General features: G+C 43.0%; 1 protein-coding gene across 2 annotated transcripts in view; it reads right to left on the bottom strand.

The window, feature by feature from the left end:
* si:dkey-87k14.1 (leucine-rich repeat transmembrane protein FLRT2) overlaps positions 1-27,225 on the bottom strand; it is a 55,115-nt gene that overhangs the window by 9,215 nt on the left and 18,675 nt on the right. Inside the window, exon 1 of one of the 2 annotated variants that reach the window (XM_024437010.2) lies at positions 7,644-8,214. The exons of the other annotated variant lie outside the window; for it this stretch is intronic. The gene's annotated coding sequence lies outside the window, so the exon portion shown is untranslated. Of the gene's footprint in view, positions 1-7,643; positions 8,215-27,225 lie in introns of those variants that run through there. 2 annotated transcript variants of the gene reach the window in all.

Below are 27,225 nucleotides of genomic sequence, written 5' to 3'. Positions count from 1 at the left end.
ATTGAGCAATAAACTACCCATTTTATTCCATAGGCTTGGATCTGCACTATGCAGCTGTTGCAAAAGTGCATTTTTACTGGCTGTCCACTGGTTTCAAAAACTATGATTGATAAGCAGCTTCAACTTCTTCAATTCAACCATTATTGGGTTCAAATACACAGAAAGATTTGTGAGCAGCCATCCACAACAACCACTCTAAAAGGCTCAAATAGCTAAATGAGAGAGCTGCATTGTGATTCACATCAATGCGCTATGTAGATATCAATAATAAGTCATATCCGTATCGCCGTAGACTACACCACTCCTGTCATCCTTACCCCGAAGTGTTTATTCAAGTTGGATACTCTTTGGATGCCGACAGCAGTCGCACCATTGGAAGACATAGCTTGGCCTGTAGCCTACAAAAGCCTATTCCGTTCTTTTCTCACGATCCATTGAACACATTTGATGTGTCATCATAGTGGTCTCTGACTTGTGGTCAGACTCGCTCAGGTGGAACAAACATAAACGTACACATTTTTTCAATGCTGATTTGAATGTCATTGAAAAAAACAGAAGTCTCAACAATTTTCCTTCGCAAACATACATTCTGAATTTAAAAGTAATAATTTTCAAAAGTATCTGAAATCTGATTACAATATTTTGGCTGAAAACGTAACGGAATACAGTTACTGTTTTTTTGTAATCCGTTACTCCCCAACTGCCAAAATAAAGAAAATACCAACATAAAGTGCCTTAGGGCGTTGGGCCACCAGAACAGCTTCAATGTGCCTTGGCATATATTCTACATGTGTTTGGAACTCCATTGGAGGGAAGGGACACCATTCTTTCCTGAGAAATTCAATAATTTGGTGTTTGTTGATGATGGTGGAAAACGCTGTCTCAGGCACTCCTCCAGAGTCTCCCATAAGAGTTAAATTGGGTTGAGATCTGGTGACTGAGACACACATACGCTCAGATAGGCTCTACCTGTGCAGAACACATGCCCCTTTGCTGGTGGTATAATCAACTCACTGCCCGCAAGTCGTCATAAAGCTTGCCACCCCACACCCAGTCCCGGCTGCCCCTTTTTCCCAGTATGCCCTGTACAGAGATTGGGTGCTGGGTATCCAAACATGCATGGTTTGAGTATGTGTAGCTAACTACCCAGTTTAAGTATCAACATTACTGCCACAGCAGCATACCATTTGATTAACACTTGATAACACTTGATTTAGCCTACATCATCAATATTCGATCTGGTTGGTTGATACGTGGAGCAGAGAGAGGCAGAAAGACATGCGGACGTAACAATCAAAAAGAAATAGAGCTAGCTAAAGAGAAGATTTACATCAATCATCAACATCAATGATCAGCTGATTGCCCACCCTCTTCTCCTGATGTCAATCATGTCTATAGGAGGCACTGTAACTACACTGAACAAAAATATAAATGCAACATGCAACAATTTCAAAGATTTACAGTTGATATAAGGGAATCAGTCAATTGAAATAAATAAATTAGAACCAAATCAATGGATTTCACATGAATGGGAATACAGATATGCATCTGTTGGTCACAGATACCTTAAAAAAAAAGTAGGGGCCTAAAAAACTCTCAGTATCTGGTGTGACCACCATTTGCCTCATGCAGCGCGACACATCTCCTTCGCATATGCATCTGTTGGTCACAGATACCTTAAAAAAAGTAGGGGCCTAAAAAACTCTCAGTATCTGGTGTGACCACCATTTGCCTCATGCAGCGCGACACATCTCCTTCGCATATGCATCTGTTGGTCACAGATACCTTAAAAAAAGTAGGGGCCTAAAAAACTCTCAGTATCTGGTGTGACCACCATTTGCCTCATGCAGCGCGACACATCTCCTTCGCATAGAGTTGATCAGGCTGTTGATTGTGGCTTGTGGAATGTTGTCCCACTCCTCTTAAATGGCTGTGTGAAGTTGCTAGATATGGTTGGAACTGGAGCACAATGTCGTAAACGTTGACCCAGAGCATCCCAAACAGGCTTAATGGGTGACATGTCTGGTGAGTATGCAGTCAATGGAAGAACTGGGACATTATCAGCTTCCAGGAATTGTGTACAGATCTTTGAGACATGGGGCTGTGCCTTATCATGCTTAAACATGAGGTGATGGTATCTCTGTGCATTCAAATTTCCATCGAAAAAATGCAATTGTGTTCAATGTCCAAAGCTTATGCCTGCCCATACCATAACCATGGGACACTCTATTGACATCAGCAAACCGCTCGCCCACACGACCCCATTAAAGCTTTCTGCCATCTGCCCGGTACAGTTGAAACCGGGATTCATCCGTGAAGAGAAGACTTCATCAGCATGCCAGTGGCCATTGAAGGTGAGCCTTTGCCCACTGAAGTCGGTTACAACGCCGAACCTCAGTCAGGTCAAGACCCTGGTGTGGACAACGAGCATGCAGATGAGCTTCCCTGAGACTGTTTCTGGCAGAAATTCTTTGATTGTGCAAACCCAGTTTCATCAGCTGTCCGGATGGCTGGTCTAAGATGATCCCGCTGGTGAAGAAGCCAGATGTGGAGGTCCTGGGCTGGTGTGGTTACATGTGGTCTGCTGTTGTGAGGCTGATTGGACATACTGCCAAATTCTCTAAAACGAAGCAAGAGGCGGCTTATGGTAGAGACATTAACATTCAATTCTCTGGCAACAGATCTGGTGGACATTCCTGCAGTTAGGATCCCACTTGCATTTTCCCTCCAAACTTGAGACATCTGTGGCATTGTGTTGTGTGACAAAACTGCACATTTTAGAGTGACCTTTTATTGACCCCAGCACAAGGTGCACCTGTGTAATGATAATGCTGTTTAATCATCTTATTCATATGCCACACCTGTCAGGTGGATGGATTATCTTGGCAAAGGAGAAAAGCTCACTAGCAGGGATGTAATCAAATTTGTGCACAAAATTTGAGAGAAATAAGCTTTTTTTGCGTATGGAACATTTCTGGGAATTTTTATTTCAGCTCATGAAACATGGGACCAACACTTTACATGTTGCAATTATATTATTGTTCAGTGTAGCCTGCTTATAATTTGTGATTATGAGTGAATGTGTTTTGTTGCAAAAAGAAATAGGCCTGTGTAAAACGTTCACTACAGAGCTAATTGTTATGTTACCAAACTCAAGATATTAATTATGAAAGTAAAAAACAAAATTGAATCAGGGGGAATGCCCTTTTATTATTTTGAGCTCCTGCCTCGAGAAAGGACTGCGCGTGCGTGCACACACGTACATACACATTTGAAACTTGCAATGCATGTTTGACACCCCTCATTTAAACTCACTGAGATCTCTTCTTCTAGCCATGGTAGCCAAAAGAATCGGCAACTGGGCGTTTTTATACATGATCCTAAGCATGATGGGATCTTAATTACTTCATTAACTCAGAAACCACACCTGTGTGGAAGCACATGCTTTCAATAGACTTTGTATCCCTAATTTACTCAATTGTTTTCTTTATTTTGGCAATTACCTGTACATTTTCAACTTTTTAAAATGTATAGAACAATTTTTTTGCTGCATGTGCTGAAGCTGGCAAGAAATGCTGAATGAAATAATCAGAGTGAGAGAGAGAAATAAATAGAAAACAGATGCATGCATAAATGAATAAATAGATCAATCAATAAATAAGTAAAGTAAATTGAGTCAGGAATAAAGAAAAGCTCCCAAATGTATTTTGAATAGTGGTGAAGTAAGTGAGTGATGCTAAAGAGATCACTGGCTCTGGGCATTGAGCTGTTTAATCTGTCAAATGCCACGGTGATGGGCAGAGATTTGCTCCACTGCACTCACAAGAAGCACTGCACAGTCCTCCAATAGTAATGAGAGAGAGAGAGAGAGAGAGAGAGAGAGAGAGATACACATGAAGAATTACATTTCATAATGTCTCTCTCTCAAAACACACATACATGCATGCACACATACACATACACACGTCAGTTCTATTCAAATTCGAAATGTTGTGATTCAGTTGTTTTAGTTAGAGGGGGAACAGAATCTTGCAACTGAAGCTAAAGCATGGGCAACAATACTCCAGTGAAGTTGATTTGCCTATATATGCCATTGATGACAATTATGCTCTAAAACATAAAATGGAGAGTTGACATCATACCAGATACAAAAGAGCATGTGGGTCATTCTTGAAATACAGTGGCATTTGGGAGAAAAAAATATTTGGATACATCCTATTCTAAACCAACTAATATGGTAGCTTAATGATGTTTAATCATTTTTACCACAATGATAACATTGTGCCACTGGTAAGAGTAATAACATCAATGATGGTAACACCAACAAGATATTTTAGGTAAATTAGGATTTTCTGAAATGGAGGTCACAAATGCTAAATCCTAAGGTTATCAATACTTTAAACATCTTTTGCTAAAGTGATATGATTAATAATCTTTCTGACAATGTTATTGCCCTTCATTTAAATTTTGTAAAATTAAGTGACACTTTGGATTTAGACACACCAAATGATCAATGGAATCCTCAAATGTATGACATACTAAAAAGGTGTGATTAACTAATAATTTTCTTTAAAATAGACCCTTCCTCCGATAACAATTTGCCACTAGAGAGAAGACTCAAGGTCCCTGTATATCTTTGTAATGAGTGATTTTCAAGGCGCTAACACCAATGACATAGAACTGAGGGACACACATTATACTGCTCATTTTTTATTTATTTAAATTGCCTTTTTTGTTCTATTGATCTATACAAAATATGAAATACTTTTGTTCACTTTCTAACATTCTAAATAATAGATATCTCTAAATCCCCAAAACAACCATACAACTCTACACATCACTACTAGGACAAGCCTGTTTGCTTGCCTTAGTACTTTAAGCGATGAATAAGTATACAGTCTTGTAGTAAAGGACTTGCATTATGTTTTATCAATAATAAACAGTTCAATATAAACAAAAACATGTTTGTTGCATAACTATTATTAATAGTTTTTAATGTGTTGTGTATGGTTGCAAATGCCACTGCAATTTAAGAACGACCCATGTAAGACAATGATTCACATTTAAACATGAGTGGCTAATTCAGTTGTATTCAAGCAGTAAAAAATGTACTTGAAATCCACCTCCCATAACTGACGATATCTACCCTATGCAACCCCAAGCAGTATCAATATTTAAAGCCGAAGGGGCTGAGCAGGGGCGTCATGCAACCCAAAAAATCTGAGGGGAAAAATAGTACTTGAGGATGGCTGGGGGGGTAGTCTGGAGGGGGGCTACCCCCCCTACACACACACTGAAGTTGAAGAATTTAGCATTTTTCAAAAACCTGAACCTGCTTTTTACTGCATTCTATAGCCATAATCATTATGCTTAATTCTATGTAAAAAACAAAAATTTATATTTTTCTGCATATCTAAGCATACCTCTTTAGCTGTCTGTATCTCATGACTGGGGGTTCTTTTTTTAAAGAAACAAAATATGTTTCTCTACATCTCTGCTAAATTCTGGGTTGAAGGTTGAAAGGAATGTGAGTCTTATTCTGTACATTTAGTTATTGCTTGCTTTTCTTAAGTCTTCCAACCTTGCCAGCATGCATGCCAGCTAAACTAGTTAGGGAAGCTAGCTACTCTAACTTGATTGATAGCCTGAAATGGCCTCTTGGTAGCTAGTTATGAAGTTTGGAGATCGGGAACCTATTTGGGCTAGCTAAAGCCAACCTCATATAATTGCTAGGTGGCTAGTAGTGTTACAGGGAGAAAAACTGGGCTAATCTGAGGGGGAATGTGTCCCTGTGCCTCCTATGGGCATGACAACTCTGGGACAGAGATCCAGATATGACCACATGAATTATAAAGGTAGAGAAGAGAGATGGGGACAAGTAATGAAGTTACACCTGGCTGGCTGTCATTTCCTCAAATGTCATTGAAAATGTCCAAGACATTATCTGATAATGTAGTGTAAACCTCTACTTTTTACCCTGCCAGGACAGGAGGAAACGAAGCCTGGCTGACAACTAGTGTTCCTCAAGGGTTCTTTGGGAAGGATGATGGTTCGATGTGTAACCATACTGACCCAAAGAACCCTTTGAGCCCTTTAATGGTTGTTTGCTATACAGAAAAGGGTTCTTTCATCTTTTGGTGGTAATTAAAATGTCGGGTGGCAGCTCATTCAAATATTTTGGGGTGTGGTTTGCCCACAGCTTTTTTTGTGCAACCTTGAGTGAGAGTGTCATTCCAGTTTATCTAATCTGTTGTGTTATGCTATTATATGACTAAAATGATTATAGCTGGTAATGGTGTTTCAGGTAACCCTCAGATATGGCTTTGTGTCACTAATGAGCTATGGACTAAATTGTTTTTAAAAATAATCTTCTTTCTGGCTAACCAGAAAAAAGAACCCTGTATGGTTCTTCATCATGTAGAACCTTAGAGATTGAGAATGGTTCTATAAAAAAAAAACATTCTCAGTAAAGGTACTATAGACAATGGCAGGCACACAGTACTACATAGAGCCATAGCTACATAGAACTCTATTCCACAGACACATTTACACATGATAGGACACACACTCTACACATGTGGACATGTATGTTGTATTGTAAATATGTGGTGGTGGAATGGTGGCCTGAGGGAATACACTGTATGTGTTGGGTAAGGTGTTATATAATGTAATATCATGTAGTATTTGAAACTGTATGTAACTGTCTTATGTTGCTGGACCTCAGGAAGAGTAGCTGTTGATTTGTTAGCAGCTAATGGGGATCAATAATAAATGCAAAATAGAAATACTATAAAGAACCATTAAAAAGGGTTGAAACCATAGTGGAACCCTTTTTTGTGCTATATGGAACCTTTTTTTATAGTTCTTTATAAAAACCGTAGACAAGGGTTCATAATAGCACCATAAAGGTTCCATTTAGAACCGTATGAGCATGGTTCTGTGTAGAACCTTCAAAAAACGGTTCTATATAGCATCAAAAATGGTTCCACTATTGTTACAAGCCAAATAACCCTTATTTGGCACTATATATAACCATTTGTTTTTGTGTAACACGGATCATCAGCTTCTGAACTGGATAGTGAATACCTAACTCTGTCCCTAATCCAGGTGAAGCACTGGACTGGCAACATCTTTAAATAGAATCCTGAGCCGATGTGTCAATATAGCCAGCAATTTAAATAAATGTCAGTTACAGCTGTCAATAGCAGCGTACGTAGGTAAAAGTTCCTTATCATTACCAATATGTCACGAACCGCAGGTGAATTTCAAACGCTGCGCAAAAAGGGAAAAACGACACTCACAATGCCAATAGATTTGTCTGAAACGGCTCACTTGAAGTACTTGATTTGAAATCAAATGGAAAATACATATAAAGTACATTTAAAAAGAATATGTAGTCAGTGTTTCATATAGGCTTGTTTTACATGTCGGAAAAAAATACAAAACCATAGGCTATATTGTGCGTAAAACATAAACAATATGCGTGAAATCAAATTTATCCTATTTTAGCTAAAGTTTTAAAATATATGTATATTTACCACCGTAGTGTTATTAGGCTATAGTGGACAGCGCTGTAGGTATTTAATAACGCACATCCAGATGTCAGCGATAAAACTGGTTTTAGGCAGTAAGATGGTCTTCACCTTTTTCAGGAATGCTGAACGTCGTTTTATTGTATATCCATGGGGCATGGTGAACTATCCCTGGTCCGTTTCCCCCGTAAATGACACCCAGCGCAGGCTTTCACTCTGTCAGGCTTTCAGGCTTCCACATCTTGACTGGTGTACTCCAGGGTCCTAGCGGCTCTGACCGAGAATTCCCGGAGGCGGGTGGTTGTTGTGGGGGGGCATGCTGGTCCGGGCAACGATTCAGTTTATCCCCGGTATGCTCCGCTACTCCTGTACTCCGCTGGCGATGCCACAGCAGCAGTCCTTCGCCTCCCGGGCTGGTTCAGAGGCGCCACCAAGTTCAGCGCTGCCTTCAAAAGATTAAAGGATTACATTCGGCGGAGAGATGGGACTTTTGTCTCCCACCCCTTCATGTACACCCAAAAGAACCGACTGCGCGCAGTTCTCAAGAAAGCAGCCCGATTTCCTAGCCATATACGACTAACATTGGATTGTTTATTGCTAATGCAAGAATTGCCTTTTCCCCTTGAAACCCATGGGAGACGTTAACTGTAATGAATTCAGCTGATAGCGATCTTTCCCAACTGCTCTCTCTCTCTCTCTCTCTCTCTCTCTCTCTCTCGCACGCACGCATGCACGCACTCTCTCCCTCACACCCTGGCGCACACCTAAGCGTTTCTCACTCTGTCTCTCCCACCATTTCAAGATGACTAGCCGTCCTACACTACACACTAAAAAATGTGTGTTCCTCAACAGTTCTTTGGGAATGGTGATGGTTCTATGTGGAACCATAATGACTCAAAGAACCCTTTGAGCTCTTCAATGGTTCTTTACAGTTCACAAATGGCTTCTTTGCTCTTTTAGTGATAATTCAAATGTAGGGGAGGAGGATTGTTTTAAAATAATTATGGTGTGGTTTTCACATTGGTCTTTTTGTACAACCCTAAATGAGTGTCATTCCAGTTTATGTAATGTGTTGTGTTAGGCCATATTTTGATTTATTATGAAGGACTATGGAGTGTTGCTGGTTTATGAAAGACTCACGTATGGCCTTGGGCCAATTGAGAATGGTTGGTTGACTAAATCAGTCAGTCAGTTTCAAATCCCTCTTCAGGGACCCCAAGCTGTTCCAGAGGTAAAATCATGATTTTCATTCAATTGGGTGATGTTTGAAAGAAACCAGATCAAAGTATGATGACCAAAGTACGAAAAATTACTGTTGCTTCTAAATTGAAGTTTGATCATAAAGTTGCTGGGCCCCTCCCCCATGTCAAACACTTGGATTAATTATCAGAGTGACAATGTGACATCACCTTAACTCAAATTTGAATACACCAATGGTAAAATTATATTATCTTACCTAATTTAAGTTTGCACTTGTAACCAACATCGGAGAAGGCATGTTTGTGGAGAGGCGTGGTTTATATACGTAGGTACTCTACTGGTGCCAAAATTGGACCGTAGGATGTCAGCAAATATAATTAAAAGTTGATCTTATTCATATATGGCAAAGATACTTATATGTTTGTCCTTTCATCTGTGTCTGGTTTTAAATACAGTTGAAGTCGGAAGTTTCCAAACACCTTAGCCAAATACATTTAAACTCAGTTTTTCACAATTCCTGACATTTAATCCAAGTAACAATTCCCTGTTTTAGGTCAGTTACGATCACCACTTTTTTTTAAGAATGTGAAATGTCAGAATACTAGTAGAGAGAATGATTTATTTCAGCTTTTATTTCTTTCATAACATTCCCAGTGGGTCAGATGTTTACATAAACTCAATTTGTATTTGGTAGCATTGCCTTTAAATTGATTAACTTGGGTCAAACGTTTCGGGAAACCTTCCACAAGCTTCCCACAATAAGTTGGGTGAATTTTGGCTCATTCCTCCTGACAGAGCTGGTGTAACTGAGTCAGGTTTGTAGGCCTCCTTGCTCCCACACGCTTTTTCAGTTATGCCAACACAATTTCTATAGGATTGAGGTCAGGGCTTTGTGATGGCCACTCGAATACCTTGACTTTGTTGTCCTTAAGCCAGTTTGCCACAACTTTGGAAGTATGCTTGGGATCATCGTTCATTTGGAAGTCCCATTTGCGACCAAGCTTTAACTTCCTGACTGATGTCTTGCGATGTTGCTTCGATATATCGACATCATTTTCTTTCCTCATGATGCCATATATTTTGTGAAGTGCACCAGTCCCTCCTGCAGCAAAGCACCCCCACAACACGATGCTGCCACCCCTGTGCTTCACGGTTGGGATGGTGTTCTTCGGCTTGCAAGCCTCCCTCTCTTTTCTCCAAACATAACGATGTTCATTATGGCCAAACAGTTATATTTTTGTTTCATCAGACCAGAGGACATTTCTCCAAAAAGTACGATATTTGTCCACATGTGCAGTTGCAAACCATAGTCTGGCTTTTTTTATGGCGGTTTTGGAGCAGCGGCTTCTTCCTTGCTAAGCGGCCTTTCATGTTATGTCGATATAGGTCCGAGGCAAGCATCAAAATTGCTAAGCAGTTAACTTCGAAGCAGTGTCCCTATGCGTGTATTGCTTTATCAGAAGTATGTCATCAGTGATGTCTGAAGCTTCGTTTGATCACGTGCTTTTTAAAACGTATTTTGCAAAACGCGAGATCCCACAGATTTCGCCATGGTTCCTGTGCTTTCTTCAATTCCAAGCTGATTTGCAACACCGACCTCTACTGGACACCGTACTTGCAAATATAGTTAGGATTTTGTACAAAAACTTTCATCTGACCGGTAGGTTTCAGGTAGATTAGGGAACTATGGAACATTCAGGGACATGAGGTTAAATCCAGTTTAAGACACAATATTTAGAAACCACATTTTCTGCACTGTTGTACAAATACTTTGTTTTATTTAGTATATGTGACCCGTTTCAGAAAACTAGGCGTATTTTGCAAGCCACGACTTCCCAGGAGAGCCATTTAACCCTTTTAATTTAATTTGATCAAAATGCGTTTTTTGGCAGAAATGCCTCCTGGAACATGTGCCTTAATAACAAACTTGTATGCCATCTGTAAATATGAAAAAAAAAGTTAAATTACGAGGCTTGTTTGTTAAGCTACAGAAAAAGACAGTAACATTCCCACTAGCCATGATTGGCTGAGAAAATGAGTGGGCTGGACATGTGGAGAGAGGAATTTGGATTGGTCTGCCATATTGAAGGCATCTGTCTATTTGAGCGTTGGTAATCCTGTCGAACGGAGCTTTAAAAAAAATGTATTGTGTAGTGGAGCTGCATAAGTGTTGCTCTCCATTTTCTGGAGGATCAAGTTTTGAAATCAGTGGAAACAGAGTATGAATAGCTAAAGAGATGGAGAAACACCTGTTTTTTGAAGATTACATCTTCAAACTAAGGGCAACCATCGTAGGGCATTCTTGACAGGGAGACACGCGTCCATGATGCATGGTGATGTCTGCATGTAAAATAGTCTAGCATTATCCAGTTACAATTTCAAATATTACACGTTTCTAATTTTGACAGAAAGTGGTTTCATTTCAAGCTAAAGTAGCTAGATAGCTAGCTAACGTTAACTGGCTGGCCCCCTTGTTGACGTTATTATTTGTTTCCCAGAGCTGTTTTTTAAAAATAGTTAGAATCTAATGTTAGCTAGCTAATATTGTACCTGGTTGGTTAGTGCCTAGCACGGTGGCATTGTTGCCACCATGTTCATTGTTGTTTAACTAGCTAACATTAGCTGGCTGGCTCGTTATCTAACGTTACGCGATGTGTGTGATCTTAAACATTGTTTATCTAGCTAGGTTCATTGTTTACCTAGCTAGCTAGCTAGCTATATGTCTTAAGCTAAAGTGTACTGTTAGCTAGCTAGCTAACGTTAGCTGGCTGGCTCCCTAGCAGACGTTATTGTTAGTTTCCCAGAGCTGTTTGCTTTTCTAGTTTGAGCCTAATGTTAGGCCGTGTTGGCACTTTCTTCATTGTTGTTTAACTAGCTAATGTTACCTGGCTAGTTCATTAGCTAACGTTACACGACGTGTGTACAACACCCGTTGAATATGGCTGGTGTCTGCAAAAAAAGCATTTCATGTTATCCAGAGTTAAACAAATCATTGGCCAGAAAGTCAAGTGTTCGCTCAGAGAGCAAAATGAGATGGGTGGAGCTAAAGCTTAAGAGGGTGTGAATGATGCTGAATGGGTGTAGACAAAGAAAAGGTCTTTAAAAACATTGAAAAGTGAGTTTACAAGTTGATCAACTTTCAAAGCAGAATACTTTCCCATTGTTCCTCAAATGCAATGTATGATATACCATTTTGTAGCTCTCATTCTCTACTTTATCCTTTGTAAAAAAAACACAATTTCACATTTTTCTACACAAGACCGAATCCAGATGGTGAGGCACAAATATGTAGATAACACACACTCATGCATGCACACAAATACACACAGGTCTTTAACCTGTCAATATTATCATTAGTATTTTGTGTCCACTGTCTCTATGTGACATTACCAGGAGCTTTGTGGCTCTAAGTTCAACTGCCAAACACCACATCTGCTCTCTTTCTCCGACCACTTCCATAATTAAAATGATATTTAAATCTGGCTGTTGGTTACTAAATCATGAAGTGATGGGCCATATCAGGCCCTCACTGACAATATGTCCTTCATGGTGGTTTATTTGGGTGGTGTTGGTATAATCTGTGTTATAATGAGACTATGTAGCCCACAGAATTAAAGCTTTAAAGGGACAATCTGGAATTGGTAGGTTCATTTTTAAAACTTTTAAATGAATGATATTATAACTTGTTGTTGTTTGAATTCATTATTGCCCATTTAAGTACAGAGGCAGCTGCTAAATGAACAAACGCAGTGGTGCTGAACACATATTCAAAGCACTGTCTGATATTAAATATATGTATTATATACTCTCTAACTCAATACAGGATAGCATAATGATTTCTGTCTTGTTAAGTGTTCCACAACTGGAAATGAAACATCATCAAGCTGGTATTTGTACATTTTATATGGCACTTATTTGAGAGACTACAGGGTTTGAGGTTGTAAAGGAAGATCTTTGGTAAAGGTTGTATGTGAATCGTGAAATTTAAGCCACTGTATGTGGGCTATATGCAGTGAGTCAGGTGCTGCAAGTTCAACATGCTATATGAAGGTGGCAGTAGTGTACAGGATTGTACCACATCTGGAGTCATGATACAGTATGTCACACATCAAGGACACCAAACCTTATGGATATAGACCTTCCCTTTGACCCCTTGAAGTGTGGTGCCATGAACAGTCTGTGAAACATATCTTGGTGACCTTGCAAGTACATAGAGACACAAAGCTATTCATTAGAACATACATACAGTGGGGCAAAAAAAGTATTTAGTCAGCCACCAATTGTGCAAGTTCTCCTACTTAAAAAGATGCAAGAGGCCTGTAATTTTCATCATAGGTACACTTCAACTATGACAGACAAAATGAGAAAAAAAAATCCAGAAAATCACATTGTAGGATTTTTAATGAATTTATTTGTAAAATATAGTGGAAAATAATATCTATAATATCTATGACTTGGGTGACTGGAGTCTCTGACAATTCTATGGGCTTTCCACTGACACCGCCTATTGTATAGGTCCTGGATGGCAGGAAGCTTGGCCCCAGTGATGCACTGGGCCGTACGCACTACCCTCTGTAGCGCATTACGGTCATATGCTGAGCAGTTGCCATACTAGGCAGTGATGAAACCGGTCAGGATGCTCTTGATGGTGCAGCTGTAGATATTAATGAGGATCTGGGGATCCATGCCAAATATTTTCAGTCTCCTGAGGGGGAAAAGGTTTTGTCGTGCCCTCTTCACGACTTCTTGGTGTGTTTGGACCATGACCATTCCTTAGTGATGTGGACACACAGAGGAACTTCAAGCTCTCAATCTTTTCCACTACAGCCCTGTCAATGTAGATGGGGGCCTGTTTGGCCCTCCTTTTCCTGTAGTCCACGATCAGCTCCTTTGTCTTGCTCACATTGAGGGAGAGCTTGTTGCCCTGGCACCACACTGCCAGTTCTTTGACCTCCTCCCTATAGTCTGTCTCATCGTTGTCATTGTGATCAGGCCTACCACTGTTGTGTTGTCAGCAAATGTAATGATGGGTTGGAGTAGTGTTTGGCCATTCAGTTGTGGGTGAACAGGGAGTACAGTAGAGGACTAAGTATACACCCCATAGGGGCCCCAGTGTTGAGGATCAGCGTGGCATACGTATTGTTGCCAACCCTTACCACCTGGGTGCAACCCGTCAGGAAGTCCAGGATCCAGTTGCAGAGGGAAGTGTTAAGTCCCAGGTTCCTGAGCTTAGTGATGAGCTTTGTGGGCACTATGGTGTTGAATGCTGAGCTGTACTCTATAAACCGCATTCTCACATAGGTGTTCCTTTTTTTCAGGTGGGAAAGGGCAGTGTGGAGTGTGATTGAGATTGGGTCATTTGTGGATCTGTTGGGGTGGTATGCGAATTGGAGTGGGTCTAGGGTTTCTGGGAGTGTGCTGTTGATGTGAACCATGACCAGTCTTTCAAAGCACTTTATGGCTACCGACGTGAGTGCTACGGGGCGGTAATCATTTAGTTAGGTTACCTTCACTTCCTTGGGCACAGGGTGGTTTGCTTGAAACATGTAGATATTACAGACTCGGTCAGAGAGAGGTTGAAAATGTTAGTGGAGACACTTGCCTGTTGGTCCGCACATGCTTTGAGTACATGTCCTGGTAATACATCTGGCACTGCAGTTTTGTGAATGTTGACCTGTTTAAAGGTCTTGCTCACATCGGCTACCGAGAGCGTTATCACACAGTCATCCAGAAAAGCTGGTGCTCTTGTGCATTCTTCAGTGTTGCTTGCCTCGAAGTGAGCATAAAAGGCATTTTGCTCGTATTTTAGGCTCGCGACACTGGGCAGCTTGCGTCTGGGTTTCCCTTTTAAGTCCGTAATAGTTTTCAAGCCCTGCCACATCTGATGTGAATCAGAGCCGGTATAGTAGGATTCAATCTTAATCCTGTATTGATGCTATGCCTGTTTGATGGTTCATCTGAGGGCATAGCATGATTTCTTATTAGAATCCGGATTAGTGCCGCTCCTTGAAAGTGGTAGCTCTAGCCTTTAGCTCGATGCGGATGTTGTCTGTAATCCATGGCTTCTGGTTGGGATATGTATGTACAGTGGTTCCTCCTTTAAAAGTTGTGTCATACTGTAGCACACCTTACGGGCTACTGCAACATTCTATGACATGTTATTTAATTGTTAGACATTTTTTATGTTAATGCAAGTTAGTGCTAGTTTGACCACCAGAAGGCAACTTTGAGAATCATTCGATAGTCTCCCATATTGGCATTACTTGTCACGAATTCGACCGAGGGTGGTTTCCCTTCCCGGGCAGGTGGCGCTCGGCGGTCGTCGTCACCGGCCTATTAGCTGCCACTGATTGTCTTTCCTCCCCCTCCTTGTATGTTTATTGGTAGCACCTGTTGGTGAATGATTAGTTTGTCTTTATTAGACAGCCGGCCCGCCTGGTTGTTGTGTGGGATTAATGATTGTAACCTTCGGCTCTAATGTAGAGGAACGTGTTTGTTCCTGGTCGTGAAATTTCAGTTGTACCTTTCTCATTCCCCGTGTTTGGGGCCGTTATTATTGTGAGCACCCTGTGGTGCGTTGGTGCATTAAAAGAGCACAGCCTTGCACTCTCTGTCTCCTGCGTCTGACTCCACACCCACGACACCCGGAGCATTACAGAATCCCGCACCAAAAATTGAATGGAGTCAGCAGGAGCAGCAGCCAACCCTCTCCCATCGATGGAGGAACGGGTTCTCCACCACACCACCGTCCTCCATCGGATCGGATCCGCGATGGAGAGAATGGACCGATGGGAGAGGAGTGGTCTCCTCTCTCCACCTTCAGCATCCCGGCTCCGGACTCCCCATCTCCCGACTCCAGCACCCTCCGTCTGACGCTACCGAGGGCTTATGATGGAGCGGCGGCGGGTTGCCAGGGGTTTTTGCTTCAGCTGGAGCTATACCTGGCCACCGTCAGACCCACTCCCTCGGGAGCGGAGAGGGTGAGTGTCCTCATCTCCTGCCTCACGGGTCGTGCTCTGGAGTGGGCGAACGCAGTCTGGAATGGCTCAGACTCAGCGCGGGAGCACTATCCAGAGTTTTCCCACCGGGAGAACGACTATTTCATCTCAGGCAGGAGAGGAGGAGCGCCCAGGATTACGCGCTGGAGTTCCGGACCTTGGCAGCAGGATCTGGGTGGAACGACAGGGCCCTTATTGACCACTACAGGTGTAGTCTCCGAGAGGATGTCCGCCGGGAGTTAGCGTGTCGGGACACCGCTCTGTCACTGGATGAGCTGATTGACATGTCCATTCGACTGGACAATCTGCTGGCTGCCCTCAGGCGTTCAGAGAGGGTCCTGTGCATTCCACCACCCAGCCCCTCCGCTCACATTCCGATGGAGTTGGGAGGGGCTGTGCCGAGGGGTACCGGAGGAGGAGGCCTTCCCTGCACCAACTGTGGTCGGAGAGGACACACATCTGATCGGTGCTGGGGGGTCCATCTGGGAGTAGAGATGGCAGGCAGAACGCTTCTCGATCACCCCAGGTGAGTCAGCATCAAACTCACCCAGAACCCCCTGTTGGCCACATGTTTGTCTTAACCTTTTTCCTTCACTTTTTTCCCTCTTCCCAGCATAGGGCGCTAGTCGATTCAGGCGCAGCTGGGAACTTTATGGATTGCGGACTCGCCCTTAAGTTAGGGGTTCCGCTAGTGCCGATAGATTCTCCTTTTCCCGTGCACTCCCTAAATAGCCTGGCCATTAGGGTCAGGGATAGTCAGGGAGACCACGGTCCCACTGGACATGGTGACGCAGGGGAATCATAGGGAGCGTATCAGTTTTTTTTATTATTGATTTGCCTGCGTTTCCAGTGGTGCTGGGGATTCCCTGGCTGGCCCGGCACAATCCTAAAATTTTGTGGAGACAGGGGGTTCTCCAGGGGTGGTCAGAGGAGTGTTCTGGAAGGTGTTTGGGAGTTTCCATCTGTGCCACGTCGGTGGAGAGTCCAGACCAGGGTTCCACGGTGTGCATTCCCCCCGAGTATGCCGATTTGGCAATCGCTTTCAGTAAAGTGAAAGCGACTAATTTACCACCTTATCGAACGGGAAGGTATTGTACGATAGATCTCCAGGTAAACGCTGCGCTTCCCAAGAGTCATGTGTACCCGTTGTCCCAGAAGGAGACGTTGGCAATGGAGCCATATGTCACGGAGTCGCTGGGACAGGGGTACATTCGGCCCTCCATCTCACCCGTCTCCTTGAGTTTCTTTTTTGTGAGGAAAAAGGAGGGAGGTTTGCGTCCGTGTATTGATTATAGAGGTCTAAACGCCATCACAGTGGGGTATAGTTACCCTCTACCTCTCATCGCTACGGCGGTGGAATCATTCCACGGAGCGCAGTTCTTCACAAAACTGGATCTCAGGAGCGCGTATAGTCTGGTGCGTATTCGGAGGGGAGACGAGTGGAAAACCGCATTTAGTACCACATCAGGCCACTATGAGTACCTCGTCATGCCGTATGGCTTAAAGAATGCTCCAGAGGTTTTTCAATCCTTTGTAGACGAGATTCTCAGGGACCTGTGCGGGCAGGGAGTGGTTGTTTATATCGATGACATTCTGATCTACTCGGCCACTCACACCACGCATGTGTCTCTGGTACGCAAGGTGCTTGGTAGACTGCTGGAGCATGACCTATACGTCAAGGCTGAGAAATGCGTGTTCTCTAAACGAGCCATCTCTTTTCTGGGTTATCGCATTTCCACCTCGGGGGTGGTGATGGAGGGCGACCGCATTAGGGCCGTGCGTAATTGGCCGACTCCGACCACGGTAATGGAGGTGCAGCAGTTTTTGGGTTTTGCCAACTACTACCGGAGGTTTATCTGGGGTTTTGGCCAGATAGCGGCTCCCATTACCTCATTGCTGAAGGGGGTCCGGTGCGGTTGCAGTGGTCAGCAGAGGTGGACGGAGCATTCAACAAGTTGAAGGTGCTGTTCACTGATGCACCCGTGTTGGCACATCCAGACCCCTCTCTAGCATTCATAGTGGAGGTGGACGCGTCTGAGGCTGGGGTGGGTGCCGTGCTATCACAGCGCTCGGGTACACCACCAAAACTCCGCCCCTGCGCTTTCTTCTCAAGTAAGCTCTGCCCAGCGGAGCGTAACTATGATGTGGGGGACCGGGAGTTGCTAGCGGTGGTTAGAGCTCTGAAGGTGTGGATACACTGGCTTGAGGGGGCTAAGCACCCCTTTCTCATCTGGACCGACCACCAGAATCTGGAATATATTCAGGCAGCTAGGAGACTTAACCCACGTCAGGCAAGGTGGGCCATATTCTTCACCCGGTTCCGGTTTACTTTGTCTTATAGACCGGGCTCCCAGAATGTAAAGGCTGACGCACTGTCCCGCCTTTACGACACGGAGGATGGGTCCACCAAACCTACTCCCATCCTTCCCGCCTCAAAGCTGGTAGCAGCAGTGGTATGGGAGGTGGACTCGGACATCGAGCGGGCGTTACGGGCGGAACCTGCACCTCCTCAGTGTCCGGCGGGGCGAAGGTACGTGCCGCTTGGTGTTTGGGACAAACTGATTCGGTGGGCTCACGTCCTACACTCCTCGGGTCACCCTGGGGTGACGAGGACAGTGGGGAGCCATCAGGGGAGGTATTGGTGGCCTACTTTGGCTAAGGACGTTAAGGGTTATGTCTCCTCCTGTTCGGTGTGCGCCCAGAGTAAGGCTCCTAGGCACCTTCCTAGAGGGAAGTTACAACCCCTCCCCGTTCCACAGCGGCCATGGTCACATCTATCCGTAGATTTCCTGACCGATCTTCCGCCGTCTCAGGGGAACACCACGGTGCTAGTGATTGTGGATCGGTTCTGTAAGTCCTGCCGTCTCCTCCCGTTGCCCGGTATCCCTACAGCCCTACAGACTGCGGAGGCGTTATTCACCCATGTCTTTCGGCACTACGGGGTGCCGGAGGACATCGTTTCTGATCGGGGCCCCCAATTCACGTCTCGGATATGGAGGGCTTTCATGGAACGTTTGGGGGTCCCTGTCAGCCTGACCTCTGGTTATCACCCCGAGAGTAATGGGCAGGGGGAGAGAGTGAACCAGGAGGTGGGTAGGTTTCTGCGGTCGTATTGCCAGGATCGGCCAGGGGAGTGGGCACGATACATTCCCTGGGCTGAAATGGCCCAGAACTCACTACGCCACTCCTCTACTAACGTGTCCCCTTTTCAGTGTGTGATGGGGTACCAGCCGGTCCTGGCACCATGGCATCCGAGCCAGACTGAGGCTCCTGCGGTGGAGGAATGGGTACAACATTTAAAGGAGGAACTACTGTACGGCCACTGTGCGGAGGACGTTGTCAATGCACTTATTGATGAAGCCTATGACTGAGGTGTTATGCACCTCAATGCCATTGGATGAATCCGGGAACATATTCCAGTTTGTGCTAGCAAAACAGTCCTGTAGCATTGCATCTGCATCATCTGACTACTTCCATATTGAGCGAGTCACTGGTACTTCCTGCTTTAGTTTTTGCTTGTAAGCAGGAATCAGGAGGATAGAATTATGGTCAGATTTGTCAAATGGAGGGCGGGGGAGAGCTTTGTATGCATCTCTGTGTGTGGAGTAAAGGTGTTCAAGAGTTTTTTTCCCTCTGATTGCACATGTGACATGCTGGTAAGAATTTGGTATAACTGATTTAAGTTTGCCTGCATTAAAGTCCCCGGCCACTAGGAGTAGCGTTTCTGGATGAGCATTTTCTTATTTTCTTATGGCCTTATAGAGTTAGTTGAGTGTGGTCTCAGCTTATCATAAGGTACTCTACCTCCGGTGAGCAATACCTTGAGACTTCTTTAACATTGGACATCGCGCACCAAATGTTATTGACAAATAGACGCACACCCCAACCCCTCGTCTTACCAGACGTAGCTTCTTCTCTGTTCTGCCGGTGCATGGAAAATCCCACCAGCTCTATATTATCTGTGTCGTCGTTTAGCCACGACTCAGTGAAACATAAGATATTACATTTTGTAATGTCCCATTGGTAGGGTAATCTTAATCATAGTTCATCAATTTTATTTTCCAATGATTGCACGTTAGCCAGTAAAACGGATCGCAGTGGGAGTTTACTCCCTCACGTACTGATTCTCAGAAGGCAGCCGACCTGCACACCTTTTCCTCCGTCTTTTCTTCACGCAAATGACACCGATTTGGGCCTGTTCCCGGGAAAGCAGTATATCTTTCTCGTTGGACTTGTTAAAGGAAAAATCTTCTTCAGGTTTGAGGTGCGTAATCACTGTTCTGATGTCCAGAAGATATTTTTGGTCATAAGAGGCGTTAGCAGCAACATTATGTATTAAGTTTAAAAAATGTACAAAATAGCCCAGTTTGTTAGGAGCATGTAAAACGTCAGCCATCCTCTTTGGCGCCATCTTGGACAGAGGATCTCGAAATCTCTGCGCAAGAAACACGAACATAAAAACACTAATGCTAGGCTATTTTCTGGCAATTGTGCTGTTATTATGTGCCAGATGTTATAAATGGCCCATTTGCAAGATTGACTTGTCATTTCAATAGACAGGCTACAGATAAAAATCTGGGTTCTTTAACAAAATGTTGCCATAGTTTGCTTAGATAAAGGCAGGTAGCCTATAAGGTTACATCGGACTTAATATAGTCTACAGTAGCCTAGACAAGATGTAGACAAGATGTAAACTGAACAATTTAGCAGCTTTCTTAGTTCAAATACTGGAAACACTTATCTCCCTCACTGGCTTTAAGCACCAGCTGTCAGAGCAGCTCACAGATCACTGCACCTGTACATAGCCCAACTACCCCTTCCCCTACTGTATTTATTTATTTATTTAGCTCCTTTGCACCCCAGTATTTCTACTTTGCCCACTCATCTACTGTCAAATCTACCATTCCAGTGTTTTAATTGCTATATTGTATTTACTTCACCACCATGGCCTATTTATTGCCTTTACCTCCCTTATCTCGCCTCATTTGCTCACATTGTATATAGGCTTATTATTCTACTGTACTATTAACTGTATGTTTTTTTTACTCCACGTGTAACTTTGTGTTGTTATATGTGTCGAACTGCTTTATCTTGGCCAGGTCGCAGTTGTAAATGAGAACTTGTTTTCAACTTGCCTACCTGGTTAAATAAAGGTGGGAAAATATATACATATACTAATTTATTCAACATGAATAGGAAGGCGATTTCGTAATAAGAAGTTCTTGTGTTTCCCAATAGCCTGCTGGAATAGGCTACTGAAGATGTGGTTACAATTTCGCTGAATTCAATATTAATAATATATGTAAGAACTGAATATGCTTGTCAACAACAACCGTTTTTTAAAACATTTTTTAAAGTGTTTTACCTGTAGCCTAATCTGACTACTTTTAACTTCAATCTAAAGCGTTCATAATAACACAAGGCTACAACAACAATAAACTTAAGTTATAGCCTATTTATTAAATTGTTTGGCCAGCACCAGGTAGGCTACACAAGTGGTACAAATTAATTTGCAATGACACCAGTGATATCATCATTTCAACATATTTATTGTATCAAATGGTAGCCTACAATGGCATATAAACTCAACAAAAAAAGAAATGTCCTCTTATTGTCAACTGCGTTTATTTTCAGCAAACTTAACATGTGTAAATATTTGTATGAACATACGATTCAATAACTGAAACATAAACTGAACAAGTTCCACAGAAATGTGACTAACAGAAATTGAATAATGTGTCCTTGAACAAAGGGGGGGGGGGTCAAAATCAAAAGTAACAGTAGGATCTGGTGTGGCTACCAGCTGCATTAAGTACTGCAGTGCATCTCCTCCTCGTGGACGGCACGAGATTTGCCAGTTCTTGCTGTGAGATGTTACCCCACTCTTCCACCAAGCTTCCACCAAGGCACCTGCAAGTTCCTGGACATTTCTTGGGGGAATGGCCCTAGCCCTCACCCTCCGATCCAACAGGTCCCAGACGTGCTCAATGGGATTGAGATCCGGGCTCTTCACTGGCCATGGCAGAACACTGACATTCCTGTCTTGAAGGAAATCACGCACAGAATTAGCAGTATGGCTGGTGGCATTGTCATGCTGGAGGGTCATGTCAGGATGAGCTTGCGGGAAGGGTACCACATGACGGACGAGGATGTCTTCCCTGTAAGCTCAGTCTGATGATGCTGTGATACACCGCCCCAGACCATGACGGAGTCTCCACCTCCAAATCTATCCCGCTCCAGAGTATAAACCTCAGTGTAACGCTCATGCCTTCGGCAATAAACACAAATCTCACCCCTGGTGAGACAGAACCGTGACTTGTCAGTGAAGAGCACATTTTGCCAGTCCTGTCTGGTCTAGTAACGGTGGGTTTGTACCCATAGGCAACGTTATTGCCGGTGATGTCTGGTGAGGACCTGCCTTACAACAGGCCAACAAATCCTCAGTCCAGCCTCTCTCACCCTCTTGCGGACAGTCTGAGCACTGATGGAGGGAATGTGCGTTCCTGGTGTAAATCTGGCAGTTGCTGTTGCCATCCTGTACCTGTCCCGCAGGTGTGATGTTCGGATGCAACGATCCTGTGCAGGTGTTGTTACATGTGGTCTGCCACTGCGAGAACGATCAGCTGTCCGTCCTGTCTCCCTGTAGCGCTGTCTTAGGCTTCTCACAGCACGGACATTGCCCTGGCCACGTTTGAAGTCCTCGTGTCTCCTTGCAGCATGCCTAAGACACGTTCATGTAGATGAGCAGGGACCATGGACATCTTCCTTTTGGTGTTTTTCAGGGTCAGTAGAAAGGCCTCTTTAGTGTCCTAAGTTTTCATAACTGTGACCTTAATTGCCTACCGTCTGTAAGCTGTTAGTGTCTTAATGACCGTTCCACAGGTGCATGTTCATTAATTGTTTATGGTTCATTGGAAAGTGTTTAAACCCTTTACAATGAAGATCAGTGAAGTTATTTCGATTTTTACGAATCATATTTGAAAGACAAGGTCCTGAAAAAGGGACATTTCTTTTTTTGCTGAGTTTACATTAATAGGCTACTTGATGGCCAACAGAGGAAAATGTATAATTCTCCACGTTTAGCCTAATGTCAGTTCCATTGAGGACTTTTCCCTTAAAAAGAACCACGTCGAGGGAGTTTCATAACTTCCACTCCATTCTAGCGTATTAATATGTTTTATGGAAAAAGGTTTGGAAATAGGTGTCTCCATTAATGAGAATCTAAATCCTACAACTGGTCAAAGGTTGTCACAACATACGTGTGTGCTGCTCTTGCTCTTGCTCCTCTCGATCACCTGACTCAGCCAATAACTGTATACTCCGGTGCCCCTGATCGGCTACTGCATGGCCGGCGGTGTCCCAGCCACCAGCTCATAGCCATTGTTGCAGTTCCCGCTACCACTCCATCCCTGCTTCTCCCGAAGTTCACGCCCACTATCCTTGGTAGCGATGGTGATATGTGTGTGTTTTTACATGTGATTATCACATTAATAAAAATGAATCTGCCAATTAAACTATTGTACTGTTTTTTTCATGTTTGTGTGTGATGATTAGTGATTAAGGCAGTAACACAGTAGTGCCTTGGGACCCAAAAACATAATCAGTGCTCTAACACCCCCTTGCGCTGGTCTGGAGCAATGAAGCAGTGACGCGGGGTACAGTACTAACCCACTGATTACCTCTAAATCCCGCAGCATAATATCAAAACTTTTAGTTGAACAACCACTGTAGTGGAAATCATTTCAGATAAAAATTTGCAACCAGATTTGCTCGGAGGCAAATACATATAACATTTAAAAAGAAATAAGAAAAGAGGCACACTCTCTAAGCAAAAGAGATTCACTGTTGAAATGTATCAGCGTGCAACAATTTCCATCAGCTGGTGTGGAGAACAACAAGCCTCCAAGGAAAGGCCATTCATTCACATCGACAGACGAGCCCCTGTTCACTGGTTCTACCAGCAAAGAGGGCGAGTCAGGGCTATCCACTTCCACCGATGATGACGGCTGCCTGGGTGGACAAGAACAGGTGGTCTCACCAGTATAGCCACACCTCCAAACATTGCCAGCGGAGACCCTAATATCTAGGACCTGTGCTCAGATTCCTCGCTCCACGTCCCCGATGACACTGGTGCTGCTGCTGGTAAATCCGACTCCCAGACAAAAAAACATAAAATATTTCCCAAGATATATTTTCATTGGCCCACTACAATAGGAGGATGACGAACGGAGTGCTATCCATAGATGCTGGGATAGCCAAATCCTCCAATACTGTCCCATGCACTCGTTAAATACCTCCGTGTCTGGGAAGGGCTTGGTGTATTTGGGCTCAAATTGAGTGAGGGTATCCCATACCCTTTCTTATAAGAAAAGGGCAAAAAGTATCCCTGTTGTTAGTTTTATATTTATACTTAGAAATAAATACATTCAAATTTTGGGGAAACCCTGCTATAAACAACCATTCAAAAAGGTTCTAGAAGGCCCCAAAAATTCCGCTATGCCTCCTACTTAGTTCCAGATATTATGTATATTATTATTAGTATTGGATAGAAAATACTCTGAAGTTTCTAAAACTGTTTGAATTATGTCTGTGAGTATAACATAACTCATATGGCAGGCAAAACCCTGAGACAAAATCCAAACATGAAATGGGAAATCTGAGGTTTGTAGTTTTTGAACTCACCCCTATCGAATAAACAGTGGGATATGGGTTATTTTGCACTTCCTAAGGCTTCCAATAGATGTCAACCGTCTTTAGAACGTTGTTTCAGGCTGCTCATGTGAAGGGGGGCCAGATGGGAGCTGTTTGACTAAGGGGTCTGCCTATAGCCTCGTTCTCAGTCATACATGAGAGGTATCTCTTGTTCCATTTCTTTTCTAGAGACAATGGAATTCTCCGGTCGGAACATTATTGAACTTTTATGATAAAAACATCCTAAAGATTGATTCTATACTTAGTTTGACAAGTTTCTTCGACCTGTAATATAACTTTTTGAACGCGCTTTTGGATTTGTTTACCAAACGCCCTCACAAAAGAAGCTATTGGACATAAATGATGGACATTATCGAACAAAACAAGCATTTATTGTGGAACTGCAATTCCTGGGAGTGCATTCTGATGAAGATCATCAAAGGTAAGTGAATATTTATAATGCCATTTATGAATAATGTTGACTACCCAACATGGCGGATATTTCTCTGGCTGGTTTGGGCTCTGAGCTCCGTTCTCAAAATACGTTTTTTCTGTAAAGTTATTTTTAAATCTGACACCGTAGTTGCATTAGGGAGAAGTGTATCTAAAGTTCCATGTATAATAGTTGTATTTTCATCAACATTTATTATGAATATTTCTGTGAATTCATGTGGCTCTCTGCAATATCACTGCATGTTTTAGAACTAGTGAACGTAACACACCAATGTAAAATAAGATTTTTGGATATAAATATGAACTTTACTGAATGAAACATACATGCATTGTGTAACATGAAGTCCTATGAGTGTCATCTGATGAAGATCATCAAAGGTTAGTGATTAGTTTGATCTCTATTTGTGCTTTTTGTGGCTCCTCTCTTTGGCTGGAAAAATGGCTGGGTTTTTCTGTGAGTTGTTGGTGACCAAACATAATCGTTTGTGGAGCTTTCGCTGTAAAGCATTTTTTGAAATCAGACACTGTGGCTGGATCACCGACAACTTTATCTTTAAAATGGTGCCTAATACTTGTATATTTGAGAAATTTGATTTATGAAATTTTTGTTGATTTACATTTGGCACCCTGCAATTTCATCAGCTGTTGGCGAGGGGCTCTGCTAGCGAACCCCAGTCCTAGACAGGTTAAGACTTCACTTGATGAAGGCTACATTACTGACAAAATGATGAATGTGACCTTTTGGGATATAAAGAAAGATTTTATCTAACAAAACGACACTAGATGTTATAGCTGGGACCCTTTGGATGACAAATCAGAGGAAGATTTTCAAAAAGTAAGTGAATATTTAATCGTTATTTGTGAATGTATGGAATGTGTGCTGGTGGAAAAATATTTTGATATGGTGCGCTGTCCTCAAACAATCGCATGTCATGTTTTAGCTGTAGTAGCTACTGTAAATCAGACAATGCAGTTAGATTAACAAGAATTTAAGTTTTCAGCCGATATAAGACACTTATATGTACCTAAATGTTTAATATCCATAATTTTTATGATTATTTACTTGAATTGCTCACCCTCCAGTTTCACCGGAAGTTGGCCCGCTAGCGGGACACCTATCCTTAATGCTGAAAAGTGTGGACCCGAATAGACACTGGACCAGTGTTAAATTTAACACTGTCAGTGTTAGATTTAACACTGGATAATTTGCTGTGCACACCCACCAAGACATGTAGACAGCCATAACACCTAATCAGCCCCCTCAAATGGAAAAAAACAATGAATATATTTCTCAGACCCGGGGACTAGGAGAGAAAGGGTGCCATTGTTCAATCAGCTAATTTGTTCAATATGCCAGTTCTCTCAGTCAGAGTCAAATTATCAGGCTAAAAAAGCCCTGGGTACAACAGACATTGAGCTGGATGGCAGGCTGTGAAAGCAGACTGGTAACAGAGAGACGCCTGTTAATGGCTGGGCTACAGACAGACAGGAGAGGAGGGAGATGAGAGCAAAGAAGAGGGAGGGTTATTGAGCAAAGAGGAGCTCGCTCTCTTTCTCTCTCTCTAGCTTTCTCTCTCACTACATCTACTGCTCTTCTCTTTTTATTTGTCCCTCCGACTCTTCCTCCCTCTCTACAAATCTCTATCCCCTCTACTCAATTCTCTCATTTCTTATTTTTCGCACAAACTTTTTACCCCCCTCTCTCAAACTCACCCCCTTCTATCCAACACTCCACACGTCCCTCTTTCTCATTCATCTCTCCTTCTCTCCAACTCATTATGCCTATTCCTCTTTGACAAATTCTACCTCTGCCCGCATCTCTATTGCCACAACTCTCTCCAAAAAAACTCCCTCTGTATCTCCTCACCGTACTTTGTCTTTGATATCAAGGCCGATTGGGGATATTCCACTCTGAGTTTTACAACCTAAATCCATTGTAGTTCTGCCAGTGTCTTTTCTCTCTGTGCTCTTTTCTGACCATTAACATTCTTTGTCTGACCCATTTTGACATCATCCGACATCAAAGGAGTTCCCTGCTGTGGATGTTCCATCTCTTAGATCATCAGTTTGACTCAAAAGTATTGCACTATAAATTCAATTACATCTAATTGTCACATGCTTCGTAAACCACAGGTGTCGACTTACTGACGAGTTGAATCAAGGGAATAGTGTGCCATTTGGGAAACAGACACTATCTCTAGCCTGAAAACATGGAGGTCTGTTCTGAACACAAAGCCTGTCTGAAAAGATGCAACCTCTACTGGTTGTAATGGAACGAAGAGTAAGCTACAGTAATAGCACCCTGAGAGACCATCATGGAGTCCAGTTTACCAGCATGAATCTCAGGCTGG

The sequence above is a fragment of the Oncorhynchus tshawytscha genome, linkage group LG11, assembly GCF_018296145.1.
Source record: "Oncorhynchus tshawytscha isolate Ot180627B linkage group LG11, Otsh_v2.0, whole genome shotgun sequence".
In the NCBI taxonomy this organism is placed as follows: domain Eukaryota; kingdom Metazoa; phylum Chordata; class Actinopteri; order Salmoniformes; family Salmonidae; genus Oncorhynchus; species Oncorhynchus tshawytscha.
This window is presented reverse-complemented; position numbering and strand designations above follow the sequence as displayed.